At 38.9% G+C, this 23,140-nt stretch overlaps 1 protein-coding gene across 1 annotated transcript in view; it reads right to left on the reverse strand.

The window, feature by feature from the left end:
- Positions 1-21,388, reverse strand: part of LOC127621577 (synaptosomal-associated protein 25-A) — a 46,133-nt gene extending 24,745 nt beyond the window's left edge. The window contains exon 1 of the mRNA XM_052095234.1: positions 21,220-21,388. The gene's annotated coding sequence lies outside the window, so the exon portion shown is untranslated. The remainder of the gene's footprint in view (positions 1-21,219) is intronic.
- Positions 21,389-23,140: the final 1,752 nt, after the last annotated feature.

Here is a 23,140-nt window from a genome sequence, read left to right on the forward strand (position 1 = left end):
ACTGCACTCTGACACAGTCCGAGTTGTAGTGTATTTAATGTATGTAGTACAAAGCAGAGGTAGTGAGTTTCAGCAGAGAATTGAGCTGAGAAAGCAACATTGTAACTATTTCAAACGTTGGCTATCTCTAACACAAAAGCTCAGCAGAATCAGGTAAACAATGTTTGTGATGTTTAAGGTCAGGTAAATGTGGAGCCCTGTCGTTTTGTTAGAGCAACCCAAGAAAATGAGAAAGGAAATCATTTTACATTGGTATATGCCCATCCTAAACCAATACTTTCCATTTCTCAAATCCATAACATCCAGAGAATCAGCAACTAACATGACAATAAGCACTGCAGAGGTCAAAGATATTCAGCTAATAAAGTCATTTAATTTACACAGCATAATTAAATGTCATGAAAAGGACAGTAGGACATTACCTGCTCTCAAGGAACCCATTGCCTCCTCATATACATACTTTATAACAGTGGTGAGGTGCTGGCTGCTGTGTTTAGCTGATTAAATTATTCCCTGAGGTTCTGGGTGTACCAGGAAAAATTATAACCCCCTCTGTCATGGAAACTGGTTGACGGATATATTCCAGAAAAGGCTGGTTTGACAGCTAGAAAGATATCCACAGGGGGCTGTTACTGAATAGAGGAACAGCTTACTGAATAATTGCATTAAGTGAGTAAAACTACTGATGCAAGGTGATCAAGCAGATGGAAATAACTCCAATAAATCAGATTTATTGTAGAAGGAATAACAATATTGATTTGTAAAATTCAATAATAATGAACACTGAATAAATGCAAAATAGTAAAGAATTATATTTTGAATATTGAATAAATTGGTTTTAAAGATATAATCTATTAATTAAGTCTATAGTATATTGTCTCATCTAATGAACTAAGTAAAAGAAAGGATTAGGATAGACTGAGGCCTCAGAGATGCAGTCAATGCATAGAGCAAAAAGAGAAGAACTGAAAAGATATTTGTCCGAACCTATATAACACCAATCTGCATGCAAGCTTGGTTAATCTCAATGTTTTTGTTCTGACAGAGTAAGCAACGCATTCAGCTTGGGTCTGGATGACATTCAGGGCCCAAAGCTGTGTAAGTGGTATCATTTAAGACATAACAGTTTTTATCAAAGCCTTAACTAATTCTAGCACTTAGGTATCATGAGGGACAAAACATAGTCACTGAACATTGAAAAAAGCAATACTTAATATCCCTGAGTACATTTTGAGTATTATCAAGTAAATTGATTACATAAATGTTTAGATAAACGATTACATGAATGCCAATATATGTATATGCCTTTATAACTGATTATAATTGATTTCAAGCATAATATTATATAAGTTAAATTATAAAATAAAGAAAATCATCTTTCCACATGCATCAACTGCAAAATATCTCCTAAGCAGAGAATTAACCAAAAGTAGCAATTTTCCACTTATTTATTTTTCAGTAATGTGCCGCTCAGCTGTTTTTAAAACAGTGTGGATTTTACAGAAACAAACTATCGCAAAATATCAACTAAAACAGTGATGCTACTTACTCATTTTCAGTTGATTAGTTGTATTAGGTGTAAATGTATATGTTAATTCCACCCTAATTGAGAATCATTCAATAAACCTCATTTTTTGTGGTCCAGAGGAATACTGATCATAATTTAATTGCTTTGCATTATAAATGACTTTATTAGTGGTGCTTGCAAAGCATCACTATTGTAATCTCACATACTTATTTTTCTTCTTCTTATTATATCTCCGTACAAAACTTCGCCACCTAACTCGTCCCGCACCGTTTGGCGTAGACCCACGAATGAGGTGTCAAATCGAACGGCCTATTGAGGATACGTGTGCTATGACTTTTATAAGCGATCGGGGGTACGGTGTTTGCCCCAGGGGCAAAAAAGCGGCCGAAAAATCCCATAGACTTAACATTGCGTCAAACTTTGACGCGTCACAGCTCCGAGCGAGGATTTCGCAGAAACGTGTGATTTGCCACATTTGAAGAGGCTGGCAGGCTCTGTAAGAGCATACCTCAATATGGGGTAAATGTTGCACCCCTGGGGGGCAGGAGCTGCCCAAAGTTGCCCCCATTGACTTACAATGGTGTAGGACTGCCCATGAAATTAAATTTCAAAGGGATTTAATATTGAACATAGCTCTGGATCACAGTGTCATAGAGACAAGGGGCAGGCTCATTTCACTCAGATGACCAATCAGTCTCTCAGGATCATTGTGAAGCTATCAAGCCACGCCCTAGCAACAATTTAAAGCACCTTAGCAACAAGTCCCATAGACTTCTAATGAAAGACATCAAAGGGATATCTCCGGATAGAAGTGTCATAGAAACACCAGGGTGGTCTCGTTTGACTCGGGGCAGCAAACAACCAATCATGAATCACCTGAACACTTCCTAGCCCCTCCCTAGCAACCATTGTCGAGCACCTTAGCAACCAAAATCCATAGAGGGATATCTTCCATTCTGAATGTCACAGAGGCATGGGAGTTGGTTTATATCATTCATACTGACAAGCAGCCTTTGGAGATTCATGATTGGCAGCTGCCAAGCCACTCACTAGTAACTTAACAGAGTACCCTAGCAACCGAGTAACAAATCACATATTTCTGCACCAGAAAATCGTACAGACTTCTGGGTTGATTTATTTCAACCAGGATGCCAAGGAGACTTCATTAGTATCACTATGGTAACTGCCTAGCAACCAGATGGGCTTACCCTAGCAACCGAGCAACAAATCACATATCTCTGCACCAGAAAACACTACAGACTTCCGGGTTGACTTATTTCACTCAGGATCGAAAGGAGCCATGTATTGTATTACCTTGGTAACTGCATAGCAACCACACGGGCTTACCCTAGCGACCGAGCGACAAATCACATATTTCTGCACCAGAAAATCATACAGACTTCTGGGTTGATTTATTTACGACCATAATTTTTGCTCTTTTCAAGTTATAACATGCTGTTTCACGAGTTTTGCCACGGCAAGCACCACTCACATTTTCTTCAGGAAATGTACATTCTAGTTATGCAATATACTTCTATACTACACTATACTATACTATACTATACTATACTATACTATACTATACTCTGAACATAGCTTCAGTGTTAGCTACTTTTTGTTAACATTTTCAAAAGTAGCTTTCCTGTAGTTTAACTACATTAAATTATGAGTATCTTGGAACTTTTGAAGCAGCCGTTTTAATGTAGCTTTCCCCAAACAGCTCCGTAGTGCATGGGCTCCCATGTTGCTATCCTTATTCAAGGCAAAAATCTACAAAATTATTTGACAAAACTTACATGCTTGTAAACAAATTTTATTTAAAGACATCTATTTTTAATTAACTTTACCACCCGCAATACCATTACTGAGAAATCCAATTAATTCCAAGCAGTTATTTAAGATGGTTTTAAAGAGCTATACTGCCTAAATTAATTGCATAATTGTACTCAAGCAATTACATTTAAAATGCCTGATGAACCTTTTACAGTGCAATGCTCTGCAGTCTCTGAAGGCACACTATTTCACACTCCCATCTTCACCACTACAATGAATGTCAACTGCTTACTTGGTAAAAGATCAGGGAGCGACGTCGATCTAGAATTGATTGACCCATCACCCAGTCTATGTACTGATGTAAGCTCTCTTTGGGTAATAGAGTACAACATGTTTTTGATGAATGTGCAGTATGGCGCATATGCCATGGAGCCCTCATTGGTGCCAGTGCATTACACTAATATGAAAATCTCAGAAGCACTTTATTTTAAAGTACTGTTATACATTTATGCACTATATAATTACAACAACTATATTAATTACTAGGTACAAACCCTAAACATAACCCTAACCTTAATTAAGTACATGTAGCTACCTAATATTACTCTGTACTTTCTTGGGAAAATACACTGCAAGTATACTGAAAGTACATGTACTGTAAAATAAAGTGCAAGTAAAATCTCTCTCTCACTTGTCCTCACTCAACCTCTGATGAATGAACTCATTCAGATTCTGAGTACATCAAAAGTGTCAGAGGATGTCATAGTAAATTCTTTTTGACAGTATTCTTGAAATAACCAGGAAATTTGTCATCTGCTGCTGAACATATGACCAAAACAGAAGTTGCCTTAAAGTGCTTTATGTACTTCATCTTTATGTAGATTTGTGATGTGGAAAAGCAAAACTAAATTAGACAGTAGTGTTAACTTGTTCGGTGAAACCTCGGCATCGTGTTTTCTGCAAATTTTCTTTCTTGTTACTTCCATGCTGTTCCTGCAGCTGCTGGAAAAACAAATGTGTATTTGCTTCCCTTTCTTCACATTGTTCTCATTGTCAAATTTAAACTGAGGAAACATAATATTATTTTGAGTAGTACGAGTAGGGTTGCCAACTTTCTACCAGCCAAATATACGGGACATTCCAGCTTTAAATACAGAACACTTTTTAACCAGCAAGGCTCCAGCATGAGACGCCACGCAAAGGTTAAAGAGGTCCACCTAAAGCTTGTTTACATAGAAACAATTGAAAAACAATGTGGACGGACACAGAAACATGTTCGATGTGACCCTGTGAACAGGGTCACATATACACTTAAAATGAAAAATGCTTTAATACAACATCCAGGAAAAAACAAATTTCTATCTTCACTTTTAATGTAAATTAAAAGTTAGACTTTTTGTCAGAAGAACTAAGCTAGTATCTAATATGGGAGCAGGCCACGCCAGCCGCGCCCTTTTCTCACTATGTTTTTCTCTCCACAGAGTATAGATTCAGCTGGGGCCATTTAACGCTCATTATATGTGCTGGCGAAGGTGTTCTTTCAGGGGGAAAAGACCCCACAGAGACAACTCCCTGCCCCGAAGCGGGGGTTGACATTTGGCAAATACTTCAAATTGGCTCAGGGCCGCACATGGAAGGGGTGCGGTGTTAGGTCCTGCCTCGGAGGGGAGGAGCTCTACAAACACAGTGACGGGCAGAGGGAGAAAGGGGTCTACCGAAGGGAGACCATGCCGTGGAAAATAGATCACAGGAGGTTACCAAGGTAACCGGCAAAACTACGAATTCCTCCACTGAATTCATGAGCCAAAGGGCCAGGGAGGAAAGACATCCAGGGTTCACGGTTCGTGGGTGGGGTCGTAGCCGTGAGTGGCCGTGAGATGCACACCGACCCCAAGAATGGGTCTTCAAGCCGCGAGTGCTCAGGGGTGGGTGGAGGGTTCCACTCTCGCCCGAGACTTGTGGTGGCCCGGGCAAGCATACTGGTCACACAGTATGCTTAATCTCACAGAGTAAATCAGCATATCTACTAGTAGCCTTCTGCAACCTTTACAATATGAATACAAAATCTTGGTAAAAATGTCAGCAATATTGTTTCTAAAATAATTCAACACTATACTCATAATTGGACATGCTGGCTTCAAATGTAGAAAGTGAGCCATCACACTGGCAATCTACTGCAACCTTTAGAATGAGAAATGCTTTTTTAATAAAAGTGTTTGTTATGTTAGAATATGTAAGTCAATTGAATGAAAGCTTGAACACAGGTGTTTTAGCTCAGTTTCTGGAATTTTTAGATGGTCCCTTACACACCATAGATTGACGCTTACACAGCGTCGATATGTAAAACCATACCTAAAACTATCTTTTCCCAATCGCTGTTTTTGTTCTCTGTGTTATAAAGTGTCCAATTACTGATTTACTGAGTGACAAACCACTCACAATTTTAAATAATTTAACATTTGCAATAAATTTTTAAATAATTGTGCAACTGGGCAGAGAACCAGTCAGGAAAGGACTAGGTGTTCTTCATATAGCCAATCGGGTGAGAAGCTATGGTACATACCCTTTCCGTTTCGACTGAATTGCTGTTGTGTTTTCTGATTTGCTGTTGTGTTTTCTGATTTGCTGTTGTCTTTTCTGAATTGCTGTTGTGTTTTCTGATTTGATGTTGTGTTTTCTGAAGCCGAACAGCTGTGGCCTTGTGGCCAGTCGACACCGTCGACTACTTCGCCCAGCAGTTTTCAGCGGCGAAGAAGCAGATGGCACATCTTGAGGTGGCGCCGCCAAACCAGCCCAACCTGCTCACCGAGGGCGTCCCCATGCGGCTAAACAACAGGTAGCTCCGCCTCAACCTGGGCCCAGCTCTCAGACCCAGCGTCGAGCACCTCGCAGGCGGCGTATGCCCCCCATCTCCAGGACCCCTTCTTGCACCAGGAAAGCTCCGAAGCGCTCCTGAGACGGGTGACCCAGGCAGTCAGACGTTCGCTCCAGAGCTGGTACCAAGACCAATCTGCCCCCCGGTGGAGGGCTGGGAGGAGAATACTTGTTTCATTTGCCGCACCGTCTTCGGGCTGCGGCACCCACATTCTCATTTCCTCACACCCTGGGTCATCCAGCCGGTGTGCGCCGTTCTCACGGCACCCCTGCCCCAAAACTCTACTGTCCCGGCTCCCCGGCGCAGCTCTCTTGCCTCCGGACCCGCGACTGCTCAGCCCCAGTAGGCCAGCACTGACGAGTTCCCAAGACGTCTCTCTGGGACATCTTCCTTAGTAACCCGCCCCCTGCCGGGTGCTCAGAGCAAGGTAAGTGCTTTGAGTCTTTTCTCAGCACCCAAGCCTCGGGACACTCTTCTGCCTCCCGACACGCTATTACCTGCCCCTCCCCCCGTCGCGAAGCCCCGCCCGGTACATCAAAAGCGATCGTCCCACTAGTGCCCCTTGCGGCGAGTTTGGACCCTTGGCTTTCGCTGCCCAACCCGTCGCGCTGGTTGGCCAGGACATCCGACTCGGCTACTCGACTCAGTTCGCCCGGGTCCTGCCTCATTTCGCCGGTATTCGCTCCACCTCTGTACGTGGCGAAAAAGGCAACGCTTTATGGGCAAAGATCACAACTCTGCTTCTCAAGGACGCGATACAGCCCGTCCCTCCAGCTGTGATGAAGAAGGGTCTCTACCGCCCTTACTTCATCGTACCCAAAAAGGTGGCAGGTTGCGACCAATCTTGGACCTGCGAGTCCTCCACGAAGGTCACAGAGGCCGTTATGTTTTCTGATTTGTTGATGTGTTTCTGAATTGTTATTTTGTCTTTGGATTTGCTGTTTTGTTTTTAGATTTGTTGTTTTGTTTTGCACTTCATGGCCACTGACGGAATCTCTCTTCCAGATTGAGCACTGAAATATGCAAAGTAGAATAATTACTGGTGTTTTCGAAATCACAATGGTGATAAACAATTATCATGCACTCAAATGCTATATATTTGACAAAATTATCCTGCTTCTCAATGAAAACACGACAGAAGACATGTGCTGGTTTTCATTTATATTTTCCCCGGCCGCTTCTGTCAGGTGTAGCATCCGTGTACCATTTAACAGCTGATATCTCACACAACTGACTTGAAAACAGTGTGATTCAAGCCCATTTTCCTGATAAATGAAACATTCTTGGCAGTCTGGGTGAGAGACACTAAAACAGTGTTTCCCAAACTTTTTTCGGCCACGGCACACTTTTTACGACTAAAAAATTCTACGGCACACCACAATCCCACATAGGCTAACCATCGTCAATATGTTTTCTGTCCATCTTAGTAGCATGTTTACTTGAAATTCGGCTTATGCAAAAAAAAAAAAAAAAATCACATATGTAGGCTATGATGTGTGAGGTCACATGTGGGAAGAGCACTAAATGGGTAATGAAAAAACAACAAATTTGAAAAAAAGAAAATCACTTTTCTAATTTGTAGATTTGTTCTTGCAATGCCGCAAAAATTACAGGGATGCAAAAGGTAAGGTAAATCAATTACTGGTCCATGAGCATTTTTTCTTGGGATATATTTTTAAAGAATTAGAAAGCACCAATAAAAGCACCAATTCCAGCTATTTTAGTGGTTCAAATTTATTCAAGTTTATAGTTGTGTAGAATTAACTGCAAAATAAAGATTATTTTGGTGAGGCTTGCTTCTGTTTCACAAAACACTTCAATGTATTCTGCAGCACTGACGCGAGTCATGTAACGCATATAAATATCAGTCACTTTTGCACATTAATAATTTCTCTTCACAATCACAAAAGTGACGATTATGGTTTCAATATGGCAAATTTCTCCGAAAGGTGAGGAGATTGGATCCCTGAAATAATCATTTTTTCCATGCATTTATTTATTTTGTGGAATTTGATCATTTCCACGGCACACCTGACAATCTTTCACTGCACAGTGGTTGGGAAACACTGCACTAAAATATGGGACAACCGGCATCCCGTATGGATTTCATCCGGAGTGCAACTTTGTTGCCTAAAAATACGGGGTGATTCCGTATTATTCGGGATGGTTGTCAGCCCTATGTTCTAAGCCATTAACTAAACCAACCAGCTCCGGAATGAAAGAAAATATTTCAAACTTTGACTAGAACGTAAATGAAAATAAGAAGACAAATTTACAAAACTGTGTAATTCGCATGAATATTTAGGTGTACAGGTGTTCCTAATAAAGTGCTAAGTGAGTGTATTAGTAGAAAAGGTGGAGGGCAAAATGTACAAAAATCTAGGAATTTGTATATATATATAATGCACTTCTTCTTTCAGTTCACTACTTTCAGTTTCTATATCTCCCAGTATCATTAATAATGGATTAGGTTGGGCTAATGATTTTTTGTCATTTTTCCATTGCTCTACCACTCACTAAAGCATGCAGAAAGGAAACCACTGTACAGAAACAAAAACAATGTTCCTGTATCGTTTTACAAACATGGAAATGCTCTCATTCCCGCTCAATTTATGGCTGTCATTATTTCTTGCTTGTTGAATAATGGCAGGCAATACAGAAAACCAATCGGCCCCATGCTAATCCTCAGCCACTCACATCAACCACAACACTCTGACAAACATAGATATGATGAGATCTGTGTGCATCACTTCAAAACATTGATTTGGAAGCATAAAAACACGTCTAGCCTATATATTCAAAGAAACGGTAAAGTTATAAGATTAGACATGATTACAAGAAAGTAAAGCTGCTAAAACATTGAGAAAGTTTCTTATAAAGTTTGTTAAAGCAGTGAATATGACTATGGCTTATAAAATAAACATCCAGAATTGGTCTGCTGTATGAGTCTATGTTATATTAACTGACAATGGAAAGTGCTTGTTAACAGAGACAAAGAGAAGCTCTATGGTTCAAACAATCATTTACAAAGACTCAGTGTGTGTGTGTGTGTGTGTGTGCGCTCATCCTCCGACTCTTGCTGGCTGCCATTTTGCTTTCACTCCTCAAATGTGCTGCCTCTCCCTTTTCTGCAGCACAAAAAACTGTTCCTCATCAAAAATTTAAATCAAAGCTTAAATACTACACTGATACTGCTTTGAGTGGCCATTCTCTCTTACTCTCTCATGCCTAGCTAAGTGCTAACTTCACCTTTTATCCCCTGAAATGGAATGAACTTATCATGCCTGACCTCTACATCTCTGAGCAAACAGACGTGTTTTACGAGGTTACCCTTGAAATCGGGTTATGGTATTTCCCCTCTGCAGTGTTATGTATGATGATGACTCCTGTGCAATGAGCTATCAAACTTGGCATCTTTCAAAATCAGAGTCCCTAAGACAGTAATTTCTCACAAATGCAAATATAGAAGAAGTGAATAAGGCAATTTTGCCTTATGTTATTTATTTCGCTACCAATATGCGTGACGACTTGATGTTCAATACTTTCAGAATTTGGACATTAACTTTATTGCGTCCTGCTGAGTTAAGAGTTTGTATTGAAACATCTTAGCGCAATGACCAAATTCTTAGGAAAATAGCAAATTGCGTTTTGCGCCATTTACATATAATACACCCACAGTTTGCACGCCTATACTTACAGTAGCACAAATACTCCCACAAATGGCCAATGGCGCATTCCGCTAGCATGAAAATTACACTTAGAATTAGTGCTCTCACGAAACATGGATAAGCCGAAAATAGAGCCTTTAACACTATGTCTTTGTGGTGCTATGAAAATGTATCTGTTTATTTTGAGTGACGCCTCCCAAGAGAGACAATAACATTGACTCAACCAATGGCGTGAGTTGGGGGCGGGACTATCTGTTTTTAAAGGTAGAAGGGACGTGTTCAGAAAGCTATTTTGAAATGTTGACATTTTTGCAATTCTGTTTGGTGGCACTAGTGGCACAGAAATTACATTCTTGAGCTTTAAAACTTCTGTTAATCAGCCAAGAGAGCATGGCTATCAGCCAATAAATTGGCTTGGATGATATATCAGTCTATCACTAGTCACAGTCCTCTGAGCAAAACTACCACTGCAAAAAATCCTATTCTTAATGAGTGTCTGTCAATTTCCTGTCAAATTATCTTTATCTTAAATGACATCCTTAAAAAACTATGTTTTGTTAATGTTCCATTGGCAGATTTTTTTAAATTGTTTATTTACTTATTTACTAAAATTTGAGAAGTGTATGTTTAAAACATGTAACACAGTTCTGCCAATCAAACAAGACAAAATCCACTTACAGTACATTCAAGGTTCTTTGCATATGTTACCTCTCAGGTGAAATAATATTTTTAAAGCATGTTTCGATATTTTACAAGACAAAGGTACAGTACTGATTAAGAATGGGATTTGCATTGTGTATTTAGGAAAATAACATGAAATCAGAGGGTAGGGCAAGTTACTTAGCAAGGTAATGAATACATGTCAACAGTTTCAATTATGTTTCCAGCAGCTGAACAAATATAAGATATAAATTGCAGTGGATGATGCATTATTTAGAGAGCTATCAGAGGACTCTGAGATCATTACTACATCCATTTCTCTCCAGCTATGACTTGCCCTTGATTGAAAGCTGTGGAGTAATGGATGTAGCTGGCCACATGTAAACTATGGCAATGGCTTATTATTCACAAGGCAATCCAGCAAGATGAGGACAGGCCTGAGCAATGCCGCCCCCTCCTCTCATGAGCAGTGAATAATAGCATCAGTTCCCTTCCTCCTGAGTGGAGGATTGCATGGAGGGATTCCAGAGCTCTGTTAACGTGTCTCGTATACAGTAACCTCTTACTGTTCACAATCCTTGTACAAATCAGGTATGTAATATACGCAAACAGACAAATAAGCACATTCATTTAAAGTCTGTGGAAATTTCATTTGAAGATAATAAAAAAGGCCTCTACTGTATTACAATCTATTTTACATTTGATTATACTGCAGTGAATTAGGGAATCTCCACTTCTATCGATGGGCTTCCCCAACTGAGACATGTTTTCTCCCAAGGTTTCTTCCTTATCTATCTAAAAGTCCCTGCCATTGAGTTTGTACTGTATAAATGTTGCTTTTTGAAAAATATGTATTTTTAAAAGTGATAAAAAAAAAAATATTGAAATTTGATTACAATGCACAAAAGGTCCATCATTGGAGTATTGTGGCAAATCTTTAACCTGGTCTCATAGAATCCTGTTACTTTACCTACATTTTTGAAAAATACTTTTTACATGAATTGTTGTTCATATCACACCAGTTTCCTGGTGAAATAAACACTAGAGGCTTTACTACAACAATGACTTGAAGATAATCAGCCAATGCTATTTTGTGACATAAAAATGTTTTATTATAGTGCATGACTTTTAATGATTAACTACACTTACAAGCTTGTTCACGTGCAATCACGTTGTGTGGTAGCTCATCTGATAGCATGTTACATTTGCGATGTAAAGGGCCGTGGTAAGAATCCTTAAGCGAATGCAAGTCGACACGTAAGCCAAAAGTGTCAGCAGCACCATTGCTTCAGCAATTGTTTTTCTCATGTCACAATTGCTTTTTACCACACAATCGGTTAGGTTTAGGTTTAAAGTAGGGAGGTTGATTTTGTTGATTTAAACCTTGACAGAGCATTAACCTTCAAAACATCTATTTGGGAGAAAACTTGCTTTTTGCGCCAAACAGAGGACATTTAACCTTGGAATCATGATGCTTATAAGGAACCACGGAGGGGGCCTTGGTTGCTCATTGGTAAAGACGCTGACTACCACCCCAGAGGAATTGCAAGGTTCGAATCCCAGGGCGTGCTGAGTGACTCCAGCCAAGTCTCCTAAGCAACCAAATTGGCCCGGTTGCTAGGGAGGGTAGAGTCACATGGGGTAACCTCCTCGTTATTGCTATAATGTTGCCTTCACACGCGCTATGTCTCCGTGGCAACGCGCTCAACAAGCCGTGTGATAAAATGAGTGGGTTGATGTTCTCAGACGTGGAGGCTGTTGGGATTCATCCTGCGCCACCCGTATTGAGGTAAATCACTATACGACCACGAGGACTTAAAAAGCAATTTGGGAATTGGGCTTTCCAAATTGGGAGAAAAAGGTGAAAAAAAATCTAATAGAATAAAAATAAATATATAAGGAACCCCAATTATGAAAATAAATTGATAAACAAATTAAAGCCAACCATGTATTCTAACAGAAGATTTTTGGCCTTGTGATCTTTGACATTCATTAGTTCTCAACAATCTAAATTATACATTACACTAAACTCGTGCTGAGTATTCTTCCAATCACAAATATTCTCTTGACATACGCTTGTGCATTACACACGCATGATGTTGCGCCATAAACTACAATGTCCCTAGAACTTCATGTATATCCCCCCTTTACATTGGGATGAAGGGGCTTTCTGATTTAGCAGGGAACCAACAGCCAATCAGACTGATTTAAAAGAGTCAATTTCACAAAACCATTTGTATTCAGCTCTGCAATAACAGCAGCAAGTCCTGCTGCAGAGAACCCTCCCTCCTCGCTTCCTGTAAACCTCATAGCCAAACTACCTCTCATGGGGGAGCCCCGGGATGGATTTATTAACAACACGGCCATTAAGGCAGACACTGTGTTCGCTGCCCAACACCCCATTCTCCTTGCCTCTCCATCTGGCTCCAAGGTTCTTGGAGATATGTCAAGCGATGAGCTTGACATGGCAAGGATTCCGCTGTATGTGGGAGGCAGGCTTTACTCGGGGGAGGGAGTGCTTGGAGTGTGTGAAAAATAAAGAAGGTGACATTTCTGTTTTTTATTACAATTTCATAGGGTTGTACTGATAAATGAAAAGGAGCAGCAGAGGAATGAGGGTGCCACAACAGTGGGTACAGCTATTATTTGACACGTTCTACAGATACAGAGAGGACCACTCTATAGGGACTATAAAACAACAGCACATTTAAACACACTCATGTCTGCAGAAGATGTACAGTATGCATATGTTTTAAACTATCGCTTTGATTGTCATCTTAACATTGTGTCATTGTATTTACATAATAATACACTTCAACAACAGACATTGCAGCAAAATGGCAAATTGAGTGCCATCAAATGTCATTTACATGAAAATCTCCTAAAGTGTGCAGATGCTATTAAGTGGTTCTAGAAGATGACATTTATTTAGTTAATAAGACAGGAGGGATGGAAGGAAAGTATGTATGTCAAAATCCACAGAAGAAATGACACCTGAATGATAGCATCAGATTCAGCAGGTGTTAAAAATTTGAGGAGTCATAAACAACGGACATTAAAAAGCAATTAGGAACCCAGAATCCAGGAAACAGTCATTTATTTCTTCAAAGTACATTTTAGCCAAAGCTATTTTATATAAACATTTCAATTAAAGGAATATTCAGGGTTCAATTAAGCTCAATCATCAGCATTTGTAGCATAATGTTGATTACCACAAAAGATAATTTCAACTCATCCATCTTTTATATAAAAAAAAAAAAAAGCAAAAATTTAGGTTACAGTTATGCACTTAAATGGAAGTGAATGGGGCAAATTTTTGCAGGGTTAAAAGGCAGAAGTGTAAAGCGTATAATTTTTTATAAAAGAATTAACATGAATTATTCTACTAAAATGTATTATCTGAGCTGTAAAATTGTTTAAAGGGTTTTATGGTGTTACATCGTCATGGCAATGAATGAAAGCAATGGTAAATGCTAGATTACCCCTTTAATCTATGTTACAGAGTTAAAATTCTGGAGGCCAAAATATCGGAATAATGTACAGATTTTGTGGTTTCAGAAGGAAATGTGAACTTTAATTCACCAAAGTGGCATTCAACTGATCACAAAGTATAGTCAGGACATTACTGAAAAAACAGCACCATCACTATTTGAAAAAAGTCATTTTTGATCAAATCTAGACAGGCCCCATTTCAAACAGCCATCACTCCAACACCTTATCCTTGAGTAATCATGCTAAATTGCTAATTTGGTACTAGAAAAGCACTTGCCATTATATCAAACACTGCTGAAAACTATTTTGTTCATAACATGAAGCTTAATATTGTCTTTGTGTTTGTCTTTGAGTTGCCACAGTATCCAATAGACTGGCATGTCTTAAGGTCAATATTAGATCTAAAATGGCAAAAAAGAAACCGCTTTCTCTAGAAACTCATCAGCCAATAATTGTTTTGAGGAGTGAAGGCTATACAGTGCATGAAATGGCCAGAAAACTGAAAATCTCATACAAAGGTGTACTCTAAAGTCTTCAAAGGCAAAGGACAACTGCTCTACCAAGGACAGAAAGAGAAGTGGAAGGCCAGATGTACAACTAAATAAGAGGATAAGTACATCAGAGTCTCTAGTTTGAGAAATTGACACCTCACATATCCTCAGCTGACAGCTTCATTGAATTCTTCCCACTCAACACCAGTTTCATGTACAACAGTAAAGAAAAGGCTCGGGGCTGCAGGCCTTATGGGACGAATTGCAAAGAAAACACTTTTAAACATAAAAACAAAAATAAATGGTTAGAGTGTGCAAAGAAACACAGACATTAGATTATGGAGCTTAACCCCATTGAGCTTTTGTGAGATCAGCTAGACTGTAATGCATGTGAAAGGTGCCCAAAAAGACCGCCTGTCTTTTGAGAATGTCACCTGAGAATCTGGACAATCTGACAGCTAGAATGCCAAGGATCTGCAAAGCTGTCATTGCTGCACGTGGAGGATGTTTTGATGAGAACTCTTTGAAGTAGTTTAAGAATGTAATTTTTTTTTCAAATTGTAATAGTCATTTTTCACATTATTAATGTCCTGACTATACATTGTGATCAGCTGAATGCCGCTTTGGTGAATAAAAGTACCAATTTTTCCATAGGCACAAAAGCTGTACATTGTTTCAAACTTTTGGTCACCAGTGTATATGGTGTTTAATTAGTTTGTTATTGAAAATGTATAGGTTAAAACTCAATTACAATTACTTTAACCACAAAAAATACAAAAGTTTCACACAAAAATACACTCCTGAGCACTTTATTAGGCACACAATGGTCCTAATAAAGTGTTCGACATTGTCTTCTGTGGTCATAGCCCATCTACCTCAAGGTTTGATGTGTTGTGCATTCTGATATGCTATTCTGCTCACTACAGTTGTACAGAGTGGTAATCTGAGTTCCTGTAGCCTTTCTATCAGCCTTTCTATCAGCTCCAACCAGTTTTACCATTCTCCATTGACCTCTCTCATCAACTAGGGGTTTGCGTCTGCAGAACTGCCCCTTATTAGATGTTTTTTTGTTTTTGGCACCATTCTGAGTAAATTCGCGAGACTGTTGTGCGTGAAAATCCCAGGAGATCAGCAGTTACAGAAATACTCAAACCAGCCTGTCTGGCACCAAAAATCATGCCACGGTTGAAATCACAGAGATCACTTTTTTTCTCCATTCTGATGGTTAATGTAAATATTAACTGAAATTGCACTGCTGGCACACGATTGGCTGATTAGATAATCTCATGAATAAATAGGTGTACAGGTGAAACCAAATAAAGTGCTCAGTAAGTGGAGATCATGAAATGAAGAGGTGTAGGGGGATTTTTTTTGATGAATGAGCTTAAAGTTTTAAAAGTCAACATAAAATAGGTGGGTTTCCATCCAACTATTTTTATGCGCATTTTGAAATCGCACATAAGAAATCCTGAATGGAAATGCTTGATATGTGAATAAACTTTGTTTTGCATTAGTCAAAATGTGCATTAAGGTGATGGAAACGGTTTATTCGCAAAACTATGCCATATTTTGACCATTCGTGCATGTGTTATGAGTGTGCAATAGCTTGATGTGACTAGCCCACCGAAAGGTCCAACCTTGGCACATAATACTTTGAACATAGCGCTTGTGAGTCGGAAGTGTTTAACCCACAGCTGGTCGATAAAGTGGGTCCTCAATATCTGCCAGAACAGTTTTGAGAGCGGGTGCTCCCAGGTAAGCGGAGACTGGCGGTGTGTGGGCATCACAGTTATTTCAGCCCACATTATATCAGATATTACACTTTGTAGTGTCTCCTGGATGCATTTAATAAAATGAGATACTTGCTCCAATCATGCAAATAAAACTGTACCCAAAGCAGGGAGAGGTCATTCAGCTGCTCCATCATGTTGAGGCAGCTCCCTCATGATAATGCACATTATGTAGTGGATGGAAAAGCACAACAATTCTTATTTGTTTAAGTCAGATTTTTAGAAATGTGCTTAATTTTTTGCATGGAAACCCCGTGATTTTTTGCAACCCATTTTAAATATATAATCTGATGTATTTAAAAAAAGATATCCAACAAGAAAAAATGTGTGGCAGGCACTTGATTTTTGATCGGAATTGATTGGATCGTGAAAATTGGCCGTTGCATATAGAATGACAGAAGATTACGAAGACAAACATTTTTTATTCATAATAACGTGCGCCAATGGATCATGCACAATAAAACCTGGCATGTGCATTGGTAAAGTAAATAGGGTCCATTTTGATTTATAGTGCATTTATCTTTCACCATCCTATTGAATTATTTGAATGAGCCAGTGTGTGTATTGTTATCAAATCCCTGTTTTGCGTATTTGAAACATGGGTCAACAGTCTAATAATATTAAGACAGAAATATGCAAACATATAGCAAGGCTCATATTGAACTGGAGTTTCTGAGTAACATTTACTATAGCATGCTACTTAAAACAGAAATATGATTCCACTTTTCAAATTGATTCCAATTTGTCTACAATCTTACATGTAATCTGAGTAAGCATGAATCATCTATGATAATCTCATCTATTAATGCAGTTGTAGAAGTATCTAACATATGTATCACACCATATAAATAAAAGGATATTCAATGCAGATTTGCAACAGGCAGAAATGTTCAAATCAAGCTGCATATTGCATTCAATAAATAAACTCTTGTTACATGGTGAAAGTGCCACAATTCTAAAATGGCTTCAGACTCCAGTAATGAGCAAATTAACAAATGCCATAACATTTGTCCAAATTGCTCACAATCACAGCCTGCAAAAGTAGCCGAGAACATAAAAATAGCCATACAATAGGGCACAAAAATGTAGATGCCTACCAAAGACAAATGATGACACAGGTTACAACATAGTCATTTTGATAGTACAGATTAGCCAGCTAACTCACCCACTGAATAAGGGGATTAGAGGTAGTGTTTTAATCCAGAGCAGGCGTGCTTCAGACAAGTGTGTGACCTCTGACAGCACTCAATGAACTGGATTTTTATTCTCACGCATATCCTCACATGGTAACAAACCACCATTTATTTTGGGTTAGTTATGATTGGATAAAGATTAGGTTTATACCATGAAAATGTTCTTAAACCAGAATTTAAATACATAGACTACGATTGCTTCAATTCCTCCACTATTATGTGCCAAATGCAACAAAAAAAATAAGAAAAAAAGAAGCTCTTAATCCTTTGGCACTTTGCTAATCTTTCTTTTTTCAATAGGTTTGAGAATGTGCTTATTAACCGAAGTGATCTCTCGAAATCTGTGTTCTCAGAAAGAGGACAACATCAGTTAATTTTTCATTACACATTTCTATATGTTGATTTATAATAGCTCTCTTCCCACCCACAGAAACCTCCAGCACTATTGGTATGATGGTGATGGAAGGGAAACCCACATGTGTGGGTAGAGCTTACAGGCTGAGATGTGTTTAATATAAAGTGCACTTGTGCAGGACTGTCACAGAGATCTCTGGTAGCCATTTTGTACTTTGGCCAATGTTATTGTTTGCAAGCTACTCTTTTGTGTATGTGTTTAATCTTCTATCTCTTTATGCTCTTCTTGATCTGTGGAATTGCAAATCAATTCTCATTTTTACACTGCTGGTGATTCTCTACTGCCTCTGGTGCTCTAGTCTAGTCTGTGTTGAAATAAGGAATATGAAATCGAGAAATGCATGGTGATAAATACACATGTAAATGCAGCATAAACAGTTACCAGCAAAAGGCTAAAGCTTGTCTAAGCTTTTTTTCCCCATATCTCTGTGCATCAAAACATTTCATCTGAATAATTTGATACCAATCATGATGTACTGTAGGTGATTAATCAAGACATCAAAACAACTGTAGCAAAGCACTTCAATGTCTCAGTGTCAAAAATGAATGAATCAATTTTCAAATGACACATTAATTGGAATGGGGTAATTATTTCAGTAAATCACTGCCCACTGAGCTCACATTTGTTGCTTCAAAAACAATTATATATATGGCATGTAAAAAATATAGACCACATAATAAACCCTAGGATTGTTTACTGAACATTTAATTTAAACTTTGTGTATCACTGATAAAGTATGAGTCTTTATGATCAGATTCTATTCTTTATTCTCTCTTATCATTATTCACACATATACACATATACTTAGACTGTGTATAACAGTCTAGATAGTATCAAGATAAATCACTGGATCATGTTGATTATCTTGAACATATTGTTGGTTTTGCTGATGATCTAGTAAAGGGATAGTTCACTCAAAAATGTACATTTACTCTTGCTTATTCCATCCCAGATGTGTATGACTTTCTTTCTTCTGCTGAACATAAACAAAGATTTTTAGTAGAATATCTTAGCTCTGTTGGTCCATATAATGCAAGTGAATGGTGACCAAAACTTTGAAGCACCAAAAGCACATAAAGGAAGAATAAAAGTAATCCATAAGACTCCAGAGGCTAAATCGATGTCTTCCGAAACTATATAAGTGTGGCCGAGAAACAGATCAATACTTAAGTACATTTTACTATAAATCTCCACTTTACCTTTCACATTATTTTTCTTTTGTTATTGGCGATTCACATTCTTCATATCCACCTACTGGGCAGGGAGGAGAATTTATAGTAAAAAAGGACTTAAATATTGATATTTTTCTCACCCACACCTATCATATTGCTTCTGAAGATATGAATTTATGTTGCCTTTATATCGTCTTTGGAGCTTCAAAATTTGAGTCACCATTCACTTGCATTGTGAGAACCTAAAGAGCTGAAATATTCATCTATAAGTCTTTATTTGTGTTCAGCAGACGAAAGAAAGTCATGCACATTTGGATTGGCATGAGTAAATTCTTACATGAAATTGTAATTTTGGGGGGACTTGCATGCATTTAAGTGGTCTTGTTGTCGATAAATCAAGATGAATCAAGGTCTGAGATGGCATCGTGAGTCACCACTTATTCGGGGAACAACCCATGCGCTCTGCTGTCAAGCCACAATAAGCAGCATTAAACCATCATATTCAACAGTCATGCTAGAAGCTTGCCAACCTGTCTCTCGCAACCGCCGCAAGACAACCACAGCCCTTAACGAGGAAACAGAATACAAATAGCGCATAAGAAAGCTGATTTCATTGTAGTGAAGTAGTATCATTTGCGGCTGCGTAAGTGATAATGAGTATTTACTATCCTTCAGCACACTAAACTATATATCGAATAGGCCATATCAAATTATTGATGGTTTAGCCCTTCAGACGGAACGCGTTCTTGCGCTGAAAACCCAAAAATAAGACGCAGCGCAACACAACGAGAAGAACAGAACGCGGTGTGAACGGCCCCTAACATATGCATGTTCCAAAGGAAGGCACGTGACAGAAAAACAAGTCTTCTCCAGTACCCCGACATACCCAAGTCAATCTGCTCCACTATATATGACTGGATGATTAGATCACATTTCGTGTAGTTACAGATATCCAGTTAATGTAGGGATTTTACGATCGAGATAATACCACTGTGTAATCATAGTGAGGCCAACACGTGAGGATTTGGTCGAGGTAGGAAAGATGGCTCGAGGTTTGGACCTGCATCATCAGTGAACCCAAAGAATCATCCTCAGTGAGGGTTTCTCCAGCATCCGCCCCCGCTCGCCTGTGCACAAGCCCCCGCCCATCGTCTACCACCAGGAAGACATGCACTGATAACTACCGCTGCCTCATCACGTACATAAGGCAAGGTTGAGATTATTTGGTTAAATTTACTTGAATATGTTCGACTCCATTCCATAAGTTTGAACATAATGTCTTCCACACAAACACCTCGATTGCTTCCTCTGCAACACACACACACGCACGCACGCACACACACACACACATTAATTCTAAACCACCCTGTCGCACTTTGTCATATTGACATCCCCCAAAATCAATCGCTGATCACTTTTACTTTCGATTCATTTTCGCCTCCTACGATCGAATCTGTATTATCAATATTTTTAAAGGTAAGAAATCAGGTAGGGAAAAGCTGTCAATCTGATCACACACTGCTGCTACTATTAGCAGTAAAAAATGAAAACCAAAGGCGTTAATTTTCAGTGTTATTTAAGTGATTAATGGCCTGATAGCCTACTGTCACATCAACAAAGCCTCACAAAAATGGTTTTCTGTTTTTTGTTTTGTTTTTTCTCGAACATCTGGTCAAATCAGATAGAGTGAATTAACAACAATGCGCAAAACTTTGCCAGACAAACAATGGAATTGAGAGATGCAATGTGAAGCATGCAGTGGAGGGAACGAAGTCGCTGTCCATGGTGCCGAAACGCAGAAACCGCCCACATCGTGCCGCATCTAACACGCCATTCAAATGTGTTTAGAAACAATACAGGATTGCCAGTTTACGCCAAAATCGGACATCCTCTAAATGGTGTAGGCTATCAAACTTTAAGTCAATTAGCTAAATGAATAAACTAAATAAAACATTACTGACTGCTATTAATAAGCTCGTTTTCATAATGCGCTTAAAACAAACAAAACAAAACAAAAAAACATTACTGTTACTCCTAGTCAAGGCTTGCGCTGCGACTTAAAAGTAAAACCACATTTTGGTCAAACACATTTAAATGAAAGAAGAAACAAAAGTCACCGCATCAAATCAATTCCATCATCCCCTAGTTTACATAAAGGTTACCTGATCCCGTAGTCGGTGGATGAACGTCAGCAATGAAGTGGAAATGTCTGCAAATTTTCAAAAGCGAACCACCATCGACCCTCTTCTGAAGGAACTGAGTTGCTGCAAAGGCAATGCTTGTGTTTGACGCCTCTCCAGTTCTTCTTCAATGGAGAGCGGCGCTGCCCTCGACAAAGATGGCGTCCGCTCTGACGTCAACAACGTGTATTAGAAATCTGTTGAAGGAGGTGCCACCCCAAATCAATACACCACCATACATAGTTTGGAAGCCACAAGCGGATGTTTTGTTGACAAAAACCACACAACTCGCCAAAAGTAATTGTATGACGAGACCTTTCTTTGTGAAGAAAAATGTTCAATTGTGGGAAAACCAAAAAGTTAAAAAGTCACACTTAAGTTTCTTTAGCTAATACCATACATATCATAGACATATCATTTCACTCTTACATTGAGTAGAGTGAATTTTCTTTTTTGTTGTTGAATTTAGCCTCGTTTTTATCCAAATGTTTAGCAGTCATTTTTCATGTATTTACAAATTAATTAAATATCTTAAAGGAATTTTCAATGCAAGTTAAGCTCAGTCGACAGTATTTATGGCATAATGTTGATTACCACAAAAAATTAATTTGACTCGTCCCTCCTTTTCTTAAAAGAAAAGAAAAGCCAGAATCGAGGTTACAGTGATGTGCTTACAATGAAAGCGAATGGGGCCAACTTTTGGAGGGTTTAAAGGTAGAAATTTGAGGTTCCCCGTCTATCGCTCACTTCGACACTAGGGGTCTCTCGTGAGTGCCTTTTGCATCTCTGATCTATGTGGCCAATGAGAAATTGGCAGACAGAATTTGCATGTCCCGCCCCCGGACATACGGTATAAAGGAGGGGAAATGCATCTGTTTCATTCAGGATTTTTCTGAGGAGCCGAAAATGGTTCGACCAGCTGTGTCAGACTGCACATACCCTTCCCCCACGCCCCATAAAATCAGAGCCTTCTAGTTCTTTACCCCCGACAGGGGGGAACAAGGCGATGTGCCAAGCATGGGAGCAGGCCATGCCAGCCGCGCCTTTTCTCTCTCTATGTTTCTTGCATAGAGTTAAAGCGGCTGGGGCCGCTTTAACTCTTTACTCAGAATGGCACTGTTCTTCTATTCTAATTTAGTTGCCAAAGGAATGTTTGGGAGTCTCAAATGTATATTTCCTATTAACACAATAAAGCTGAAGATATAAATTACCATCTTAAAAATTATATATATATTTTTTTGCAAAACATCTTATGTGCCTAAGATTTTTGCAAAGTAATGTATATACTGTATATACTGTACATACCAAATAAAAACACATGTATAGCTACTAAACAAATATATATATATATCACTGGCTTTAAAGTTATATTATCTCATCATGTTTACAGTAATTAGCATAGACTGTTTAAAGAAAGTTACTTGTCATGAAATGTAACTTAAAACGAAGCAGATCACACTATGATTTTTTCAGTTGGCTCTCTTTTTTGTAATGTGGAGATTAAAGAACCTTTAAAGAATTCCAAGAGAATCTTTGAAGCCTTTTGAAGTTTTTTTTTGTTTTTTTCCAGCTTCAGTGTTTGACTCCCTGCTCCTGTTTTGGGCTCAGAGAGAATTAGCAGTTGCATTATCAACTGTCTTTGAGACTAGACCTTGCTCTCTGACACATCACTCACAGACTCATTCCCTCCTTAATTAAACCAGAGAGGGAAAGATTTGGAGGAAACGGGTGGGGGCTGACAGAGATAAAGAGACAGAAAGTTGCAGTGGGAGTGGGTGGGAGTAGATCAGAATGAGAGAGGGAGATGGAAGGAGAGAACAGGGTTATGAGAGGAAGAAAGAAAGTGAGAGAGTGTTAGAGGAATAGATGAGGAAGCAGGGGATCACACTTTTGCAATGGATTT

Source organism: Xyrauchen texanus, chromosome 28 (genome assembly GCF_025860055.1).
Source record: "Xyrauchen texanus isolate HMW12.3.18 chromosome 28, RBS_HiC_50CHRs, whole genome shotgun sequence".
NCBI classification, from domain to species: Eukaryota; Metazoa; Chordata; class Actinopteri; order Cypriniformes; family Catostomidae; genus Xyrauchen; species Xyrauchen texanus.